Genomic DNA, 6,000 nt, shown 5'->3' with positions numbered 1-6,000 from the left:
CTTTGCGGTGCTGTTTTCTCATCGGAGGAGGAGCATTTTGTAAGCACTGGGCTTCTAGACAGCTCCACCCTGGTCCCACAGTGTCACCTTACACACTGCTAAGGTGAGCTTCATTGTCCCTTGCAGATCACACATGAGGGTGCCCTGATTAGTGTCCAGTCTGGAGTAGCTGTGCCTCCATTACTGCCCATCTCCAGTGACAGCAGGCTGGCGCTGCTGAGCTGAAAACTAGCTGCGACTTCGGCCGGGGCTGCTCTGGTGGGATTCTGTGCTTCTCAAATGGCAGACGGCCTCCCACTTCACTTGAGCAAACCTAGAATCCCTCAGTCATCCATATAGCACAGTGGGTCCTTCTGGAAACAACAACACTGGAATTCACAGTTCTCTGCCTCACTTAGATATGAGTAGATACCTCACAAGGGGGATGGACCGAGTGGAGACAGATGCAAACCCCAGGTTCAAGGGAGATGGGGCACCACCTGAGTTCCTTTGGGAATCTCCTTCCCTCTTTGAACTTTTAATGGATAAAGGGTCTGTGTATTTGGAAGCCTATGAAGCTGCAAAGAAAACTGGGTTCAGACAGTCTAAATCAATAGCAATTCTGACAGCCTGGTCTTTTCATGTATAGATGTGGCGAGCTTTGTGGAGTCAGCACGACCTGGGTCATTTAGTCAGGCACAGCTTTTGACAGTAGCGTTTTCCAAGAGGAACAGGGAGAATTGTTGCAGTTTCCTAGCATTAACAAAGGGCACAGAAAATCCTCAAAGACAGTCAAGCTGTCCACACAAGCAGGAGAGAGGAAAGCCACTTGTCCTCCTTCCTGGAGGAACAGAACTCCAAATTGCTCTCCTTCCAAGCCCACAGGGTCCACTGGAGCCTTTCTGCTTGATCCGACTGGAGCTTAGTGGGTTCAGAGGGTTTTCTGTTCATGATCATGTGCCTTTTAACCTTCAGTTGGGGTCTAGAAGAGTGCTAAGTTTGGGGAATATTCTTGAAAAAATTTGTAAGTATATTTTTCATGAGTTGGATAAGGTAAGATGGACACACGTCATTGGTAAGAACATCTTTTCCCTCCAGACACTTTGTTGAGATGTAATTTACACACTAGGCTGGGCGTGATAATGCATGCCTGTCAGGCCAGGGTAATCAAGGCCAAGGTTGGCCTCAGCTATGCATGACTTCAGACCTGCTTGGGTCTACATGAGAACTTGCCCCAACAGCAGCGGCGGCGGCGGCAATTTATGTATCAAAATTCACTCAGAGAAAAGATAGTTGGACACCATTTCCATGTTCTCCCCAAAAGTCCCTGGTGCCTATCTGTGTTACTCCCTGTTCAGGTGTCAGAATATGGTCAATCCCTGCACTGCTGCTTCCCTGCCTCCATCTGCCTCTGTGGGCATTCTGGATTAGTGGAATTGGGGATGTAGCATTCTGCATCAGGCATAGTATTTTTACATATATCATTACTTTTTATGAATATTGGATTTGGACAACTCACTTACCAGTTGATAGGCACTTGCATTATTTCCAACATGGGGCTTTTATGAAAAATGTTTCTGTAAGAGTTTCTAGATGTAAATGCCCATGTGGACACTCTTGGCTCTCTCTCTCATAGATTGCTAAGGGCCAAATTGCAGGCTTGTGTGCTAAGACATGTTTGAATATTAGACGGCCATTTCCTTGGCTTCCCACAGTCTCTTCGGTCCCCCTGGAACTGCTTGGGAGATTTGTTCTCCTGGCCTGACAAGGCCATTGTTCTCTGGAAATCAGAGCAGAGGATCTCACAGGGGAGCCTTCTGAGACTGGGCAGATTACCATCTCCTGGAAGTAGGGAGGGCTCATGGGGCAGGGCAGCCTTCTTGCTGAAGTGGCAGCTGCTTGCCCCCAACTACTGTGACAAGACAAGGCTAAGGTAAGCTGAGGCTGCTCTGTCTGAAGGCCGAGTGTCTGTTGCAAATCCCAGGTGGCTGTCTTCTCTGTGGAGTGGGCTGGGCGGCCTCTGTGGTGCCTAAAGTCAGCTATGTGAGTAGAAGCTGATACACTAGAGAGCATGCATGCATATTGTGGTCCTTGAGAGTAGCACATCTGGAATGGGCTACCATGGGATATCGAGCAGCTGTGGCATCAACTTTTTATGGGCGATAGGACATGCAACTGAGGGCCTGCTCACTGTAGGAAGAACTCACTTCTGTAAGGGAGGAATTTAAAAAGAACTACAAAGACGATGTCCTCCATGAGCCTGTGAACTGGCAAAAAAAAAAAAATCAACTAAACTACCAAACAAAAAAACAAACAAACAAAACCAAAAAAAAAAAAAAAAAAAAAAAAGGGGTTGGGGTTGGAGGAGTGAGGGAAAGAATACAAATTAGGTCTATGTTAAAATTCTGGAATCTCAAACTTGGAATTTGAAGAATAATCAGAGAGAGGAAGGAGTATTGATAACAAGCTATCCCTTAGGCCCAACCTTTACTCCACAGGTAAGGGGACTCCATGTTTCACACACGGATAGGGTCTTCATAATGACTTGTTAGAGCTATGATAATACAGGACTCTGCTTCTGAACTGCTTGAATCAGAAAACTGAGGAAGTTTCAAACAGTTACCACTGTGTCCTTGATAAATCTCATTGTTACCTTTTTGCCAGACACAAGCTGGGTCACCTGGTCGGAGGGAACGTCTACCCAAGTCTGTAGAGCGTTTTCTTGATTAATGACTGGTATGGGCGACCTAGCTCCGTGTGGGCGGTGCCATCCTTGGGCAGGTGATCCTGAATGGTGTAAGAAAACAGGCTGAGGAGATGCTGAGCCTGAAGGACTAGGCTCACAGCCAGAAAACACAAGAAAGGCTGAGGGAGCCAGTAAGTAGCAGTCCCCCATGGCTTCTGCTTCAGTTCTTGCCTCAGGCTCCTGTCCTGACAACTCAGAGACCCCAGACTGTGGTACAAGTAGGTCAGGAGCCTTTCTCTCCTCAGCTTCGAATGTGGTAATGGTGTTTTATCAAAGGTAGAGAGTAAACTAAGAGACAGACCAGGAGAGCCAACAGGGAAGGAAAACCAAGGACAAGCACTTGGCGCCCTTCTGACAACAGAGACCTTTGCCCCATTTCCTCTTTACAGATAATTTTCTAGGGAGAGGATTTCCTAGACAGAACTAGGAAGCCTCACTTTGACAGTTCTGGTTTTTGTTTTTGGGCTCCCCCTCTCCCTAGGGGTTGGGGGGAAAAGGAACAAGTCCTATTCCAAATGTGTTGACCCTAGCTGAAGACTAGAATCTAGCATACCCAGTAACATTAAAAACAAAAACCCAGGAAGCCTAGGGCAAAGAGAGTTCTTTGAAGTCCCAGGCACTCGAACACTGACGTGGGTATTATTCTAGCTTCCAGACTGCAAAGGCGGAAGGCAAGAGCCTCACACGGACCACTGAGGGCTCCGTTTCCCACAGTGTGGAGCATCTATAGGCACAGAAAAAGATAATTCCACTCTACAAGATGTCAAATTCCAGCCTGCTGACACAAGCTAGCATCATCTGAGAAGAAGGAACCTCAATTAAGAAAATGCCACCAGAAAATCAGGCTGTAGGCTAGCCTGTGGGTGGGGCCATCCTGGGCAGGTGGTCCTGGGTTCTAAGAAAGCAGGCTGAGCAAGTGATGATGAACAAGGCAAGAAGCAGTGCCCTCTGTGGCCTTCACATCAGCTCCAGGTACCTGTACAGCATAAGTTACAGACATGGCTTCTTTCAGTGGACTGTGATTTCATTGCAGCAATAGTAACCCTAACTAAAACAATCCCTAAACTCATAATTTCTGAAGGGTATTGTTTTGTCACCAAATGTATGTGAAACAACATTTGACTGAAATACCACTTCAGTACTCAGATAGCTAAGTCCACACTCTCCCCTCAAAAAACTTCCAGGTCAGCTGGGGAGCCGTGTCTGAGGTTGCTTGTGTTTCAATCTACTCAGGAAGGGCTAACCTGGGCTAGAGCTGGGGGTGAAGGAAGAACAGGAGACCAGGGAAGGCCCAAGTAGGACCAGAGGCTCCAGTACATTCTGCAGCTGCTGGGACAGCTTGTGGTGGTCACCTATTTATTTTATTTTACCTTACTTTACTTTTTAGCAGATACCTTCTTTAGACTAGAAAGCCACCTGTCCCCAGGTCAGAGATGTGCTGTACTAGGAACTTGGAAGCAGCCGAGTGTGGATGGATGGGGTGGTGCTGGTCCCTGGGAAGAAAGCCTACTGGATCCCTTGCTCAGGGCAGAGGAAGGAGGGGCCACACAGCTAACGTGAGCCAGGAGTTTTACTATGTGTCAAGAAAATTGAAAATATGCACACCAAAAGTTGTATGTGAATGTTCATGATGGTTATTTAGAAGATAGAAATGAACCAAGCGTCCATCACTGGTAGATGGGTAAGTCAGACATGGTGTATCAGTTATACAATGGACCTCTGCTTGGCAGTGAAGAATGTAGCCCGGATATGTGTAATGTGGATGACCAATCACAAATATATATATGTAAACTCAGAGGGAAGGAGGGAGGGAGGGGGAAGGGGAGAAAGAGAAGGGGAAGGGAGAGAGAAAGAGAGAGTGTATGTGTGTTAAGAGTTTTGTATATTTCAGACCTCTCAGGTCCATAGCCCAGGTTGTCCCATCAGTCATTCTGTGGTCCGGGCTGGCCTCACACTGGCCACATTCCTGCTTCAACTTCCTGAGTGCTAGGTTACAGGTGTTAGCCACCTACTGTGCCTGCTATGGCTAGGATATCTCAAAGTTACTCAACTCATTCACTGTGGTGCCTGTACTGTGGGATCTGCAAACAGGCAGAATGGGTAAGGCACACTCCAGGACTGAGGACTGGACAGGGAGGGCTGCTGGGGTGCGCCATTACTACCCTGCATCAGGTGCAGTTGGCTGCTGGCCAGGGTGGAGGTGGGGCTTGGGATTGGGGGGGGTGGGGCGCTTTCTTCTCTGGCTGTGGGCGAAACCACTGTGGCCTGGACATGCTGCTTAAGGGTCCCTCCAGGACTACAGGGCACTGAAGGTTTAGAACCACACGTGTCTGTGAGTTTTACATACACAGATGTTCAGGCATGGGATGTGGATTCACAGAGGCTCGAATGCAAGACCACATGCTTTAAGGTTTCTCCCCAAACTGCATTCAAGCTGAAGCAAGGCTGTTTTAGCAGCTGCCTTGCCAGGTGCGCTCTGCGCAGTGGTGGACAGGACACAGTGCTAGGCCTTTCCACAGGGACCATGGGAAATCCCACCATGAGTCAGCACAAAGCATGACAGTGACGAGTTGTGTGGGGACAGCAGTGTGGCCGGGCCAACTGCTGGGACCACAGGACATTCACTGTAGCTCAGAGTGCTGGCTCTGCCCTGGGGTCTTCATTACTGTCTCATCCAAGACCTGAAGCAAAGGAGGAGGAAGAAGCGGGCTTGGGGTAGGCAGACAGCTCGGTTGAGTCGTGGAATGTCGAGCTAGGGATAGAGAAGCCAGTCAGGGTTTTAATCCACAAAGTGACTCAACCTGGCATCGCTGCTGCCTTGCAGAGCAGCTGCCGGGGGTGGGGGGAGGGGAGCAGACAGCACCCATGGCACCCAGTTCTGAGACTCACACTGTTCTCGAACAGCCTGTCTCAGCAAGTAGAAAGTGAGTGGAAGAGCCACTCCAGGACTGAGGGAGTCATCACACGAATAAAGACAACCAGGGGAGGAGGCATGTCATCCGAGAGGGAAGGGCCCCAGGGGACACATGACAAGGCTTTGTGTGCTGTGACTGTTTAAAATAGTACAAATTCAAGACAGGGTCAAAATCAGAATATGAGGTCCTCAGAGCCAAAAGTCACACTGGAAGAGAATCATAACAGTGGGACACGGAGTCGATGCTGGAAGCGTAAGCAGAAGGCGAGGCTCTGAGGCTACGAAGTTCTAGAAGAGGGTCGCTGTCTTACTTGCTGATGGCCCAGCGGAATGTGTATCAACATGAACACTGGGATTAATT

This window comes from Arvicanthis niloticus, chromosome 27 (genome assembly GCF_011762505.2).
Source record: "Arvicanthis niloticus isolate mArvNil1 chromosome 27, mArvNil1.pat.X, whole genome shotgun sequence".
Classification (NCBI taxonomy): Eukaryota; Metazoa; Chordata; class Mammalia; order Rodentia; family Muridae; genus Arvicanthis; species Arvicanthis niloticus.
Note: the sequence above shows the minus strand (reverse complement) of the source record.